We start from the raw sequence: 16,827 nt of genomic DNA on the forward strand, positions 1-16,827 counted from the left end.
TCTCAACTACTAGGTTAGTGAGTTCATCATGGTGGCCTCGATGACTGTCACGATCAAAGCATGTGGACATTTATGGCAAAACACGACACCCTAATCGAGTTTCTCAGTGGCGTCTGATCGACTAGATACCTTGTCTCTATTGTTAGATCCATCATCAAGACCCTTGGGACCTCGATGTCACCTCAAAGCACACCCCATATTAATTGCCAGGCATGTTAGCAGTAATGACCCCATGCACTGGCCAAAGCAGGAGCTAGATACGCAATCTCGTGTATCACACACTTTAGTAGTTTTTAATCTTGTTGATTATTGAGGTACTAAAGGTTGGCCCGATCCACCTCATGAGCTCGACTTTTGACACAATACCACTGTTTAGTCAGTTGGACTCCTGTTTCTTTCGACTAGACTTGACAGGGAGACTTGTTATATGGGAAGGATTGTTTACCCTTTGTGTGGCACGGAAAAGTCAAGAGTTAAGGGAGGACTCAAGTCTAGTCCCCCCGAGTTATGTCTAAACCGGGTTAGAATCACATCCTATATGGACATCCCCGACCCTCAATCTAAACGTGGGACAAGTTGAGAACGTGGACTCCGCTTCCTCTTCTAGGGTAAAGGTATAAAAGAGAGCTCGCTCCCACGGGCGCAAGTATACACACACAATTCCACCCACTTCTTACTCTACAATACTTTTCCTCTCCTTTCTCTCTAATCATCGGAAGTGACTTGAGTATCAGAGTAATTACACTAAAGTCTGTCTTGACCTCTATTCTAACCCTCTCTACTATTATAGAGACTCACACCAAAGACCTCCAACCCGTCACTAGTATCCTCATTGGTGGTTCCCTCTTCCTCATATCTCGGACCGGATCAATATTAAAATTTAATGTTCACTGTATTAAGATGCCTTCCTTGCATCTTGTGCAATTTAATCTCTTTAAAAGCCAATGAGAATCTTATCAAGCAACAATTGAAAGGACAAAGGATAGTTCAGAGAAACTTAACGCGGAATGGAAGTTAAGTGTCATAGCAGGAGTTAATGAACAGTCTTGGAGACAAATCTATATGTTGAGTTTCTCCCAGTTCAATATTTTCGAGCAGACAAGTGAGGGTACCTAAGAAAATCTCCTCAAACAATGATTTTAAGGGGCAAAAGACAGGAGAATGAAACTTAACAGGAAATGGAAGTTAAGTGTATATGATAGCAAGAGTTAATGAACAATTTTTGAGCTCCAATTCAGTTTTTTTGGGCAGACAAGTGAGGGTGCAACATTTCAGGCAAACTTAGAGGGGGTAAATTTGTCGAACAAAAAAAATCTGATGAGATGGTCTTTAAATGGAAAATGAAAAGCGTTTCAGAAAAAACAGTAGTATTTTGATTTTGGCCAATAATATTATTATTGGGCTAGCAACTGGAATGTCACTTCATATCCAATTTGGCCACAAGTGTGAGGACTTCATAATTTCCTCTGTGATGTTAGAACTTGGATTGCTCGATGCCTCCATCCATAAAGATAGATGTGTCCTCCTGACTTAATAACGCCTCTTCCAGAACCATTAAATGTGGAATTTAAAGCGACCGACTTTTAATTAAATAGAAGCAAGTGCTATCTTTATTATTGTTTTCCACCTCAGATCTTTTTCATAGTACTAACTAAACACAATGATTAGCAATTTCATAAAGAAAGTAGAGAAAGTTTTGTTTTGCCTTTTAACATTGTTGATTGATTCAAGAAAATAATATTGTCAAACATGTCGATGCCAATTTTTTTACGATGTAAAATGATAATACTAATGACAAAAAGTAACAAAGTTAAACTAAAGGGTAAAAGCTCAAATGAAATGGATTTTTAAAATAAATGTGTGCATATAATTATTAAAAACACTTGTGTTTATTTTGGAGGGGGGAACCAAGAGGAAAAGAAGTAAACTAAGAGAGTAGACATGATTTTTTTTTTTTTTAAAAAAAAGAGAATAAAAAAAAATACCTACCAGAAGAAGAGAAAGGATAATGATAAAAAAAAGCAGCATAATTATACATGAGATAATTGAAGGGCCATAAGATGGAAGCACTAACACGATGTTGGAGTATCTTTAGAGAATGACTTGATATTATTAAATTGGTAGCTCAAAGTCTATAAATATTTGAGAAGGATGACAAGGAGCATTTAAGAGACAGGATGATAAGGAGCATTGAGGTTAATATTTTAATATGTATAGATTATATATATTTTTAAATATTATTTGACGTACATCAACTTACATTTTATTAGTATATATAATCTATATTTATTTCATCATATTTTATTATATTATCATACTTCTATTTTATTTGTTCGAATGTCTACTCTTTGTTTATTTTTATTGATAGGATACAAATTAGAATGAAAATGGATAAAGAATGCATGACACACCTTCATTTGGAAATCAACATGGGCAGGTCATGTCATAAGGCATTGTCGTGCCCTTCCTATAGCAGTGCAGACCGCTCGACTGTGCCCCTCTCCATAGAGGTCCACATGGCTTGGCCGTGCCCATAGACATGGACATGCCAAACTTCCAGCAAGGAGCATGACCATTCCAAACTTCCAGCAAGGAGCACTGCCATGCCCAGTAGCACGACCGTGTCCCAAAATTTTATAGAATTACACGGTGGTGTCGTGCCAAGTGGCACAGCCATGTCCAAACTTTCCATAGGATTACACGCCACAGTCGTGCTTGACAAGCACGATCGTATTGTTAGGATGTATACTAAAAGCCTAGCTTTTGTATGAACATTTATATTTTGAAATGAGAATCACTCTGGTCAAATGTTGCATGTTACTGTAGTTGTCCATTTAATTTGTATTGTAGATAATATGGTGTGTGGTGCCACACAGAAGATCATGTTATCAGTTCCTTATAAATTATAAATAGTAGCTCACGACCGAGATGGATAGGGATAAACCATTGGAACGATTGTAGTGTAATTTGGAATTAGTTTGTCTTGACTATATAATTACACTAGTACACTATGTGTGTATTGAGCAGGACCATTTGAGGTTGTTCTTTTTATATTGACTGCATAAAAGAACAAAACTTCTGTTATTATGGATGTGTGTATGTTTAATCCCGATATAATAACAAACACATATACTTAGTATTTATTTCTTTAATTTATCAAAGGATGAGATTTATTCAGTTAAATCGATAGGCTCGATAAGCTGAAAAATAATATTATTTATATGGTGTGTTATTGATTATAAAAGGAAACTGTGTCCTAGTAATCTAGGTTGATGATGCCCCCTTGAGGAGCTCATAAGGATTATCATGTAAACCCTGCTGGTGGACTTAGTTCGACATGATAATAAGGTTGAGTAATACTACTCTTGGAGCTAGATGTTAATTAAGTGAGTTGTCAGTAACTCATTTAATTAACGAACATATGATATCTTAAATACAGGGAGACTAACACACTCATGATAAGTAGGAGCCCATATTGTAATATGGGATTGGTGCGGTAGTTCAATAATAACTCTTTAGTGGTATGAGTTATTATTGATGAACTTGAGTTGGGTGTTCGAGTCGAACACAGGAAGCTCAAGTCCATCAGGAGGTCAAAACTAATTTCTCCTCTCAGTCCCTGTTGTAGCCTCTATAAAGCCTCGCATTCACCCGTTTTGGTTTTGCTTCCTACCCAAGAAAGGGGTCGGCCACATCCTTGCTTGGTGCCCAAGCAAGCGGTCGGCCAAGCCTTGCTTCCTACCCAAGAAAGGGGTCAGCCAAGCCTTGCTTGGTGCCCAAGCAAGGGGCCGGTCAAACCAAAAGAAAAGAAAAGAAAAAGAAAAGGAAAAAAAGGGGAGATTTTTGTTGGTGCGGGAAGCATTCGACGGTCGAACCTAAGTTTTGATAATGACAAAGGGATTCAAAGTTAAGATTCCTTGTTATCTAATGTGCTTAAATGAGATTTTAGGAAAGTCCTAACTGCGGTTAGGTAGGTGGAAAAACCTAAAGGGCGGTAACCTTAGGTCCTAGGGGGTGGTAACCCTAGGTGAAGGACAATCCTAAGGGGCGGTAACCTTAGATCCTAGGGGGTAGGGGTGGTAACCCTAGGTGAAGGAAAACCCTAGGGGGCGGTAACCCTAGGTCCTAGGGGGTGGTAACCCTAGGCACAAAGTCCAGTCAGCCTGGAGGACCGGACTGACACCAAGTAATCTCTCCTGAGGGGAGAAGGTGAGGGCGCGTTCCTCGTAGAGGGAACAGTAGGCGTCGGGTCGACCTAGGGTTTCCGGTCGAAAATCCGAAGTCAGACCCGAACAGTCCGATTACTGTCATACATTTAATTTATCATGTTTATATCTGTTCTAACTTTGTCTTGCAGGGTACGATGTTGTTTTGGGACTAACATATCTTACAGGTACAAAAGTAACAAGTTAAGCCTCAGATGAACAGTGTCCGAGGGGCCTCCATGGAGCTTGGAGGCGCCTCGGGTGCAAGCCAAAGCCAGCTGTCTAGAGGAGCTAGAGGCGCCTTCATGGGGACTGAAGGCGCCTTGGACCACGGCTTGGAGGCGCCTTGGAGTGGCTTGAAGGCGCCTTCAAGTGGATGAGGTGCGACTAGTTCGATGCTGATCCACGCGGCTGACTCGAGAGGCTTGGAGGCGCCTTGGATGGTGTTGAAGGCGCCTCCAACACTGTATAAAAGAGGAGTTCGAGCAGCTCCTTCAACAATCAACCAACAAGCGATCATTCTTCCATGTGCTGCTCAAGAAACATTCCAGAACTGCTGTAGCAACATCCCGACAACCTGGAGCTTTAGATTTAGCATTTCTTGTTGTCGGTATAAGTTTTACTGCTTTTGATTGTACTTAGATTGTAATACTTTTGTGAGATATAGTTGTTGCTCACAGAAAGTGATCAACGATCGCGGGCCTTGGAGTAGGAGTCGCCCAAGGCTCCGAACCAAGTAAATCACTTGTGTTCGTGTGTTGTTTGCTTTATTATTTCCGCTGTGTTACTTGTCATCTTTACGAAACCGAAACGAGTGAAATCCACGAGCACTATTCACCCCCCTCTAGAGCTTTTGATCAAACAATTGGTATCAGAGCGAGGTCGCTTCGATTTGGTGCAACCACCAATCAAACAATTTTTTCGTGATATTTTTAGTTTTTCGGAGTCGACCAGAATTAGTATAATTACTATATTCTGATCTATTTCTTGTTTGAATCGGTTTTGCTCGAAGCTGGTGCAACACCACTCGAGTTCATTTTTTTTACATATTCCCGCACTACTAATCCAAGACCAAGTCTTGGAATAGATTTTATTGTTTTTGTCGCGCAAGGTATCAATGGCCCAACAAGAGGGTTACAACACTGTTCGTCCCCCGCTCTTCACCAGAGAAGATTTCGAGTACTGGAAAGGACGAATGGAGAGCTTTCTAAAAATCCAGTTCGAGACATGGATGATCGTCAAGACTGGATTACAACTGCCAACCGACGAAGACGGCAAGCCTACATCCTGTGAGAACTGAGAACCAACTCTAATCAAGAAGGTGGAAGCCAATGCCAAAGCGACCTACACCCTCCAGTGTGGCCTGACAAAGGAGGAGCTCAACAGAGTCGGACCATTCTCAAGTACCAAGGAGCTATGGGAGAAGATGATCAAGCTTCACGAAGGGACCTCCGATACCAAAATAAGTAAGCGAGATTTGTTATTCAATAAATTGTATAACTTGAAAATACAGGAAGGTGAAACGGCTAGCCAGCTCCACTCCCGAATTCAAGAACTACTCAACGGACTCCATACGATCAGACAGAAGGTAGATAACAGGGATATCATCAGGTATTCCTTAAACGCCTTTCCGAGGAACACCTTGTGGGCATCCATGGTAGATGCCTACAAGGTTTTTAAGGACCTCTCTACTATTAAGTTAGATGAGTTGTTTTCTGAGTTTGAGCTTCATGAACAGACTAACTCACGTCCGACCGAGAAAGGGTTGGCTTTGATTGTAAGTACGGGAAGAGCACGCGAGTCAAAATCAAAATGTAGAACCGAACAAGAATCAGAAGAGGAACAAGATTCGGAAGACAACGACGAGCTCACAACCGAAATCGTCAACCTGATGAAGAAACTCTACAAAAAGAAGGGCTTCAACAAAAAGGATGTCAAAAAGGCCATCCAGACCAAAGAAGTCCAATCAAGCTCAAAGGTCAAATTCGAGGTGACTTGCTACGGGTGCAATCAAAAGGGGCACATCAAGGCGGACTGCCCGAACCAAAAATGATCCAAAGAAACCAAGAAGGAAGAAGGCTCTGAAGGCAACTTGGGACGAATATTCTTCCGAGGAATCCGACGACGAAGAAGTAGAGCAGGCAAGCTTCCTCGCATTGACAGCCCGGGACTACACCAGAAGCGAGGACGAATCGGAAGCCGAGTCTGAGAGAAGCCACAGATCCACATCCATTTCCGAAGTGCCAAACCCCTCTGTAAGTAAATGTCGTTTATACAGTTTAATCAATTATTTAATGCATAAAGTAGCTAAGTCCAAAGTTCGAATCAAGTCGCTTCTAAAGGAGGTTACACTCCTTAAAGAAGTGACTTACTCCATAACCTTGCCTGATCCAGTTCAGGCTAGAAATTCAACTCAAGTCCAAAAGCTTGAGGAAGAAAATTCTAGTCTGAAAACTCAGGTCAAGGATTTAGAGAAGACCCTAGAACGGTTTTCTTTGGGGTCCAAGAACCTTGACCTAATTCTTGGGACTCAAAGAACAATTTATAATATAACTGGACTAGGTTTTAAATCCAAAAGGAAATATAGATCCTATCTATCCTTAGTCAACATACCAAATAGTAAACTAGTCCAAGCATGAGTACCCAAGTCCAACTTGGTCAATCAAATTGGACTTGGTCAATATTGGGTCCCCAAGGATCAAGTTTATTACCTTGATAAACCTTATCAAGGATTTGATCCAGGGGGAGCAAAAAGAAAAACTATCTTAATAAATTAATTAATAAATAAAAACCTATATCAATAAATAAATAAAAACCATCTTAATAAATATATAATTCAAACTTTAAATTAAATAAAAGTTATAAAGGAATATGAAAGGAGGCTCCAGAATAGCTGGCACCTCCAAAAGAAATCTACCCGACAGGGTAACTAAACACAACCTACCCGGCAGGGTAATTAGGACTAGAATAAAAAGGGCTAAGTTTAACTTGACCACGGTACTAGTGATGTATTGGATGATAGTACGTTAGGGAATCTTAGTCTATGCATGTCTAGGAAGATATGGCTTTGACCTGGTGCATTTGGCTAAGTGAAACTGACCGAAGCTACCCTTTATGAATCCTAACTAGTTAGACCAAGGTTTTGTACTAAGTTCAGTGGATAGGACTATTTGGAAAACCTCGAAGGAATGGTTACTTTAATGATGTCCAAGTGACTCACCATAGCCCTGAAGTTTATCCAAAAAATGCCTATTTGTTGAGCCCAAAGCTAAATCTGAATCTAACATAAAGTTAAAACAAACCCTACAATTGAACCTAATTCATCTCACAAAATTATAGGATCCCCTGATTGAAAACATAGATCGGGTGAGATGATTAAATAGAAATTCGATTAAATTAAATTAAATTAAATTGAAATTAAATTAATTCAATTGAAAATCAGATAATTTACTTAAATATTTTTCAAAATTTAATTGACTTAATATTTTTTTAAATTTAATTAACTTAATATTTTTCAAAATTTAATTGATTTAAATATTTTTCAAAATTTAATTAACTTAAATATTTTTCAAACTTAACTTAAATACTTTTCAAAATTTAATTGACTTAAATATTTTTCAAAATTTAATTAACTTAAATAATTTTCAAAATTTAATTGACTTAAATATTTTTTCAAACTTAACTTAAATACTTTTCAAAATTTAATTAACTTAAATATTTTTTCAAAATTTAATTAACTTAAATATTTTTCAAAATTTAATTAACTTAGTATTTTTCAAAATTTAAATTAACTTAATATTTTTTTCAAAATTTAAATTACCTTAGCATTTTTTTTCAAAATTAAACTTAATATTTCTTCAAAATTTAATTAACGTAACATTTTTTCAAAAATTTAATTAACGTAACATTTTTTCAAAAATTTAATTAAATTAAATATTTTTCAAAATTTAATCAACTTAAATATTTTTTAAAATTTAATTAACTTAGTATTTTTCAAAATTTAAATTAACTTAATTTTTTTTCAAAATTTAAATTACCTTAACATTTTTTTTTTCAAAATTAAACGTAATATTTCTTCAAAATTTAATTAACGTAACATTTTTTCAAAAATTTAATTAACGTAACATTTTTTCAAAAATTTAATTAACTTAAATATTTTTTAAAATTTAAATGACTTAAATATTTTTCAAACTTAACTTAAATATTTTTTCAAAATTTAATTGACTTAATATTTTTCAAAATTTAATTGACTTAAACATTTTTCAAAATTTAATTAACTTAAATACTTTTCAAACTTAACTTAAATATTTTTTTAAAATGAAATTAGCTTAAATATTTTTCAAAATTTAAATTAACTTAATACCTAATCATCCTACTAATAACTAGATTAGCTAAATTAATAACTTCACTATCTTTTCATCAAAAAGATTCCGATTCAATCACTTTATGTGTATGAACATAAAGAATTGGATCAATGGATGTTGGATAGTGGATGCTTCAGACATATGACTAGAGATAAATTGAAGTTCACAAAGCTCAAATTAAAGAATCTAGGATCTGTTGCATTCGGCAACGACGACAAACTTAAGGTAATTGGAAGAGGTAACATCGAACTCAATTCCGACTTTATTATTCGAAAAGTATTATTAGTTGAAAATTTCAACTTTAATTTACTCTGTATAAGTCAATTATGTGACAGTGGTTATTTAGTTAACTTTACCAAATCTGAATGTATAGTTAAAAGTACTGATAATCCTGAAATCATACTTAAGGGCACTAGGAAAGATAATGTCTACACCATTAACCTATCAACATCCTCAATAAAGTGTTTTCTAACACAACAAGAGGAAACTGAGTTGTGGCACAGAAGACTGGGTCATACTCACACTAGACTCATTTCAAAATTGAGTCAAAATGGTTTAGTTAGAGGTTTGCTCAAATTAAAAATTATTGAAAACTCAACCTATAATGCTTGTCAACAAGGTAAACAAACCAAGTCAAATCATAAATTAACCAACCTAGATAGAACTACCTCAATACTTGAGCTCCTTCACCTAGACTTGTTTGATTCGCATGGAGCCAAGTCACTAAGTAAAAATCAATATTGCTTAGTAATAATCGATAATTACTCAAGATTTACTTGAGTAAAATTTATAAAAACTAAAGATGAAACCTTTGAAGTATTTAAAATCTTCTGTAAACTAATATAAAATGAAAAAGACACTCAAATAAAAAGAATTAGAAGTGACCACGCGGGGGGGGGGGATTTGAAAATCACAACTTTACTGAATTTTGTGAAATTAATGGGTATAAACATGAATACTCTTGCCCTAGGACCCCCCAACAAAATGACCTAGTAGAACGTAAAAATCGAACGCTACAAGAAGCCGCTAGGACTATGTTAAACGAATACAAGCTATCCAACCAATTCTGGGTTGAAGCAATAAATACAGCATGTGATATACAAAATAGAATTTTAATTAACAAATCTCATGACAAAACACCCTATGAAATATATTATAATAAAATCTCTAATTTAAAATATCTAAAAGTTTTTGGATGTAAAGTATATATCTTAAACACTAAAGACTATTTAGGAAAATTTTCATCAAAAACAACCATAGGAATATTTTTAGGGTATTCAACTACTAGTAGGGCATATAGAGTGTATAACAAACATACCCTAAAAGTTGAAGAAACAATAAATGTAATATTTGATGAAGATAATAAAGTAACCACTATAACAAATGAAAAAAATATAGAAAATATTAACCCACTAAATATAGAAGATGAAGAAATTTAACCTGAACCCAATGAATCTGAAGAACCAATCAATAACCCAAACTTAAGACCAATAAGAACAAACACAAATCACCCATCTGACCAAATTTTGGGTGATCCATCTCTAGGAGTTAGAACTAGGTCATCCTATAGAAACAATAGCCAAATAGCCTTGATATCTGAAATTGAACTCAAAACTGTAGACGAAGCTCTACCCGATCCAGACTAGACACTAGCAATGTACGAAGAATTAGCCCAATTTGAAAGAAACCAGGTCTGGGATTTAGTACCGAAACCCACTGATAAAACTATAATTGATACTAAATGAGTTTTTAGAAACAAACTAAATGATCAAGGTGAAATAGTTAGAAACAAAGCAAGATTAGTAGCTAAAGAGTTTAATCAAGTAGAAGGGTTAGACTATGATGAGACCTATGCTCCTGTAGCTAGACTTGAATCTATTAGGATGTTGCTGGCCTATGCAGCACACAAAGGATTCAAGCTCTACCAAATGGATGTAAAATCTGCCTTCCTAAATAGATTTATTAAAGAAGAAGTGTATGTTAGCCAACCCCCTGGATTTAAAGATTAGAGCATCCAAACCATGTCCTTAGACTAAAAAATGCCCTATATAGACTAAAACAAGCACCTAGGGCTTGGTATGAACGACTGTCTAATTATCTTTTAGAAAAAGGGTTCCACCAAGGTCAAGTAGATCCAACCCTTTTTGTGAAAACCTTAGAAAAAGACATTTTCATAGCCCAAATTTATGTAGATGATATAATATTTAAATCAACAAACTCAAAATTTTTAAAAGAATTTACAAACTTAATGGAAAGTGAGTTTGAAATGACTTTAGTAGGGGAACTTAACTTTTTCTTAGGTATACAAATTAAGCAAACAAAGGATGGAATTTACATATACCAAACCAAATATGCCAAGGAATTAATTAAAAAACTTGGCATGGAAAAATTCAAAAATTATAAACACAACAATGGCAACTAATATAAACATTGATGTTGACCCAACAGGAAAACTAGTAGATCCAAAACACTATAGAAGCGTAATAGGCAGCTTTCTCTACCTAACTGCAAGTCGACCCGACATATTATTTGCAGTAGGTATGTGCGCAAGATACCAATCCTGTGCAAAAGAGTTACATCTAACATGTGCTAAAAGAATACTTAGGTACATTAAGGGCACCCTAAATGTAGGACTCTGGTACCCTAGAACTTGCACCTTTGACCTTTTTGGTTATTCTGATTCAGACTATGCCGGGTGCAAACTAGATAGAAAAAGCATAAGTGGTAGCTACCAAATTCTAGGTCAATACCTAGTAAGTTGGTCAAGCAGAAAGCAACACTGCGTTGCTCTATCCATTACTGAAGCTGAATACATAGCCCTAGAAGAATGTGCTTCTCAACTTTTATGGATGATGCATACACTAAAAGACTATCAACTAGACTATAAAAATACAAAAAAATTTATTGATAATATAAGTTCAATTAATCTAACTAAAAATCCAATTCACCACTCTAGAACTAAATATATAGAGGTAAAACACCATTTTGTAAGGGATCATGTAGCTAGAGGTGAAATTGTACTTAACCATGTTGAGTCCAAATCAAACCTAGCTGACATTTTCACAAAACCCTTACCTGAACTCGAGTTCAGTACACTTAGAAGACAAATAGGAATGTGTTGGGTAGAATAGATCTTGATTTTCAAACATATCTCCTGCATTTAATTTTAAAATTTTTTCGTTTTACAAAATTGCTTAATTTTAAAATTATCTTTTAAAATTCTAGGAAAATAATGTTTTCAAAATCCCAATCTTATTAGTCTTTCAAAAATTTGGACATAGCCTAGAATCTTCCCCTTAGATATCATGCTCCCCTAGCTTCAGCCAGAGCATCTCACAAACACACTAGGCATAACTTGTTTGTGTTTTGAAAGAAACTTAGATTGGCGTGAGATGCATAGGGTACAACCTGGACTCCAGAATGCTTATCACTGTGCATCATAGTGAGTCTGGGCGTTAAAAATTAACTTTACATTAATCAAGTTAAATGATCCAGACCTAGTCAAATCTAACTGGATCACTAACTTAACTTGACTAACTATGTGAAAACTGTTGCCCTCTAGGTATTCAGCCAGTAACTAAAGGTTTGACAGTTGGTTAAGGATATTAAAATTTCAAATTAACTCAACTTGCACTTTAGGGCTATAATACCTTGCAAAAGGAACTTGATTAAGTTACAATCTATTTAACTCAACTCATGCTTAGACATTAGGGTTTTGAGCTTATTGCAAAACTTAGCCTACTATTTTCGAAACTTGCCTTTCGAAAATCGTTTGTTTCAATTTTTCAAAATTTAACCTAACTTTGCACAAATTCTGGCTAAGTAAAAAGAGTTCTTCAACACTAAAGTAATTTTAAAGTAAAACCTACAAGAAATGTTGTCTTAGAGTACAACTTTTTGGTTGAAAATGTAATCTATTAGTTTTAAAAACTTAGACCTTTCATCTTGCCTCCTTCTTCCTACAAAGGTTTTTGATATATGGCAAAGGGGGAGAGTAGGAAAAATTCAAAATACTAACTCAAGTGATAAGAAAAACAGAGCTCTCATTAAGGGGGAGCCTTACACTCTATGTTTTAGCTTAAATCATGTCTGCACTATTTATAGTGTGCTTATCTTTATTTTGTGCATCTTGTTTGACTTAACTTTGAATTTTTTGTTGCCATAATCAAAAAGGGGGAGATTGTTGGTGCGGGAAGCATCCGACGGTCGAACTTAAGTTTTGATAATGACAAAGGGATTCAAAGTTAAGATTCCTTATTATCTAATGTGCTTAAATGAGATTTCAGGAAAGTCCTAACTGCGGTTAGGCAGGTGGAAAAACCTAAGGGGCGGTAACCTTAGGTCCTAGGAGGTGGTAACCCTAGGTGAAGGAAAATCCTAAGGGGCGGTAACCTTAGGTCTTAGGGGGTGGTAACCCTAGGTGAAGGAAAACCCTAGGGGGCTGTAACCCTAGGTCCTAGGGGGTGGTAACCCTAGGCACAAAGTCTAGTCGGTCTGGAGGACCGGACTGACACCAGGTAATCTCTCCTGAAGGGAGTAGGTGAGGACGCATTCCTCGCAGAGGGAACAGTAGGCGTCGGGTCGACCGTTTCTGGTCGAAAATCCGAAGTCAGACCCGGACAGTCTGATGACTGTCATACATTTAATTTATCATGTTTATATCTGTTCTAACTTTGTCTTGCAGGGTACGATGTTGTTTTGGGACTAACATATCTTGCAGGTACAAAAGGAACAAGTTAAGCCTCGGATGAACAGTGTCCGAGGCGCCTCCATGGAGCTTGGAGGCGCCTCGGGTGCAAGCCGAAGCCAGCTGCTCAGAGGAGCTGGAGGCGCCTTCATGGGGACTGAAGGCGCATTGGACCATGGCTTGGAGGTGCCTTGGAGTGGCTTGAAGGCGCCTTCAAGTGGATGAGATGTGACCAGTTCGATGCTGATCCACGCGGCTGACTCAGGAGGCTTAGAGGCGCCTTGGATGGTGTTGAAGGCGCCTCCAGCACTGTATAAAAGAGAAGTTCGAGCAGCTCCTTCAACAATCAACCAACAAGCGATCATTCTTCCGTGTGCTACTCAAGAAACGTTCCAGAACTGCTGTAGCAACATCCCGACAACCCGGAGCTTCAGATTTAGCATTTTTTGTTGTCCGTATAAGTTTTACTACTTTTGATTGTACTTAGATTGTAATAATTTTGTGAGATATAGTTGTTGCCCACAGAAAGCGATCAACGATTGCGGGCCTTAGAGTAGGAGTCGCCCAAGGCTCCGAACCAAGTAAATCACTTGTGTTCGCGTGTTGTTTGCTTTATTATTTTCGCTGCGTTACTTGTCATCTTTACGAAACCGAAATGAGTGAAAACCACGAGCGCTATTCACTCCCCCCCTCTAGCGCTTTCGATCCAACAATCTTTTCTCAACAGAATTAGAGATTTTTCTAAAAAGAATTACATTCATTCTTTCTTAGAAATTTTCTAAAAAGAATTATATTAATTTTTCCTAAGAAATTTTTCTAAAAAGAATTATGTTAATTCTTTCCTAGAGATTTTTATAAAAAGAATTATATTGATTCTTTCTTAAAAATTTTCTAAAAAGAATTATACTAATTATTTCTTAAGAAATTTTTCTAAAAAGAATTATATTAATTCTTTTCTAGAGATTTTTTCTAAACAAAAATCTATTACTGTTTCCCCTTTTTTATCTAGGGCAAAGGGTTATAAAAGGAGAGGAGATTGTGCCACAAAAATCAACAATTCAATTAAGAATTGATAAGTTGTTCTCCACAACTAAAAACCCTCTCCTTTCCCTTAAGGTCGGCGCCCCATCCTTTTCTTCTTCCCTTTCTTCCCTCTAGGGCCGGTGCCCCACTTCCTTGTCTTCTTCCCTTTCTTCCTTCTAGGGTCGGCACCCCATCTTCTCTTGGTGGTCGGAGCTTGGAGGAAAAGAAAATGAAGAGACGAAGCACCTTGGTGGCCGACAGTTTGGAGGAGAAGAAGAAGAAGGAGGCACCCCTTTTCTTTGCATCTTTTGGTGGTAGGCGGCTTGGAAACAAAAAGGGTTTGGGTGTTTTTTTCTTGGTAGATCGTCACCCACACGACATCCAAGAAGAGGAGAGGAATACGATAGAAGATCAAGAGGTCTTTGTCTACGAAAAAAGGTACAACTAGTTATTTTTTCGCAGCACAATTAGTTTTCTTTTCTTTGTATGGATCCTGAAATACCAACACAAGAGGCTAGCGATTTCGTGTTTTCATTTTTGTGCTTCAATTTTGTGTTTTGATCTTGTGCTTTGATTGAGATCTCTGTAGTTAAACCTAAGGTTACTGTGAGAAGTTTAAATATTCACTTTCTTTGAAAGGCTTTTGTCTGGGAAGTGGTGGATGATCCCATAACCAAGAAGGCCTAGTGCCTCGCCAATGACCTGGAAGTCAATCCTTGAAATAAATATTTAATCAACTTCTGTAATATAGTTTAACTTCTGAAAAACACAAGGGTTGAACTTGGAGTAAAAATGTTAAGTTTCGTTTCCAATCCAAGTTTAACTTTGAAGAATGAACTTGAAGTAAAAATGTTAAGTTCCGTTTCCAATCCAAGTTTAACTTCTGAAGAGCACATGAGTTATTAGGAAACGTTTTGTGATTGTATAAATTTTTGTACAGGGAAAACAGAACGGTATTCCGAGTAGCACCCAACAAGTGGTATTAGAGCTAGTTTTCTGCCTCTGTGTGCTTATTTTTCGGTTAAATTATGCACTGCTCATACATAAGTCTAGGTTGGATAATAGTAGGATGTGCTAGATAGATTAGCTCTGTGGTTGCAGGCATCCTAGATCCAACTATTATGGCTTTTTGTGTGCTTGTGTGTGATTTGGACCCTCGGGCATGTCGAAGGTATTTTATATGTGTGCATGATTGTTATTATTAAATACAGCAGCTGTATTAGTTTTATGATTTTACATTCTGTTCGATCTAGATTACATGTACATTCCCTTGTGGAATATAAGATCGATAAATGTAAAATTTTATTTTTGTCGCAGATCGTATCCTTGCAAGGCGTGGTGCTATTTCAGGACCAGAGGTGCAGTGGAAAAGGAAGCAAGATAGACGTGACAACATGACTCGTTGGCGGCGGCTAGGGTCAGCGGCATACGGAGGACATCTATAGATGAGGCCATAATAGTTGAAAATTTATTTTTTTTCATATTTATTGCCTTTATATGTTGTGATGTGTATACTTTTGTGTGCATGTGCGTTATGTGTGCATGTTAAAATTCCTCGTTTAAATAACTAAGTGGGAGAGGGTTTATTTAAATAAATTTCACGGTCTCCATTACTAGTTTGTAAGTGATGCATTCAAACTTGCGTGTTGGCTTTAAGTCCCTTCCTCCACATCGGATGAATTTGTTTGCAGATCACTAGATCAAACTTTCTCTATGGATGATTATAGGAAATTATTTAGTTTTGTGTGATCTTCTCCATCTTAAGGGACACAATCCTAATTAATGGACTAAGTATCAAGTAATGGTATACACTTAGGCGCATTTAATAGTATCCTCCCCATCGGAGTCACTACTATTATTTTGTGTGACCGAAGACAAACCAACTATTAATTTTATTTGTCATAATGTTAGGTTGACAAGATAATAAAATTAATGGGTAAAATCTCCTCTTACAAATGTTTGAATTAGTATACGTCCACACTATTGTGGCATACTAAATTCACGGTGTTTTGAGATGTTGGTGAATTTAAATTATATTATTTGAGGGATCAATATTATTTTAAATTATAAAGTTTTGACCAAATATCTTATTTTGTGATTCTCAGGATTTCAAAATGGTTTTCAATCCTCTCGCTGTTATTTTAAAAGAAAACAAACTTATTGGTCCCAATTATATTGATTGGAAACAAAACTTGGACTGTCCTCACAGAAATAAGAACAATAAAGGTGTATCTTATTCATTAGTTATCGAAATATGTTTAATGGTGTTAATCTACCGGTACCTGGTGTATAGATACAGGAGCCACTGATCATATCTGTAATTCATTGCAGGGGTTCCAGGAAACCCGACGACTATATGAAGGAGAAATCACCGTCTATATGGGCAATGCTATGAGAGTGGAGACTGTTGCAGTGGGAGATGTTTTATTATCTTTCAATAGGAATAACACTTTGATTTTGAGAAATTGTTTTTACGTACCATCTTTTAGAAAGAACTTGATTTCAGTTTCTAAATTATTTGTGGATGGATATTCTATTTCTTTTGATG

This window comes from Zingiber officinale, chromosome 2B (genome assembly GCF_018446385.1).
Source record: "Zingiber officinale cultivar Zhangliang chromosome 2B, Zo_v1.1, whole genome shotgun sequence".
Lineage (NCBI taxonomy): Eukaryota > Viridiplantae > Streptophyta > Magnoliopsida > Zingiberales > Zingiberaceae > Zingiber > Zingiber officinale.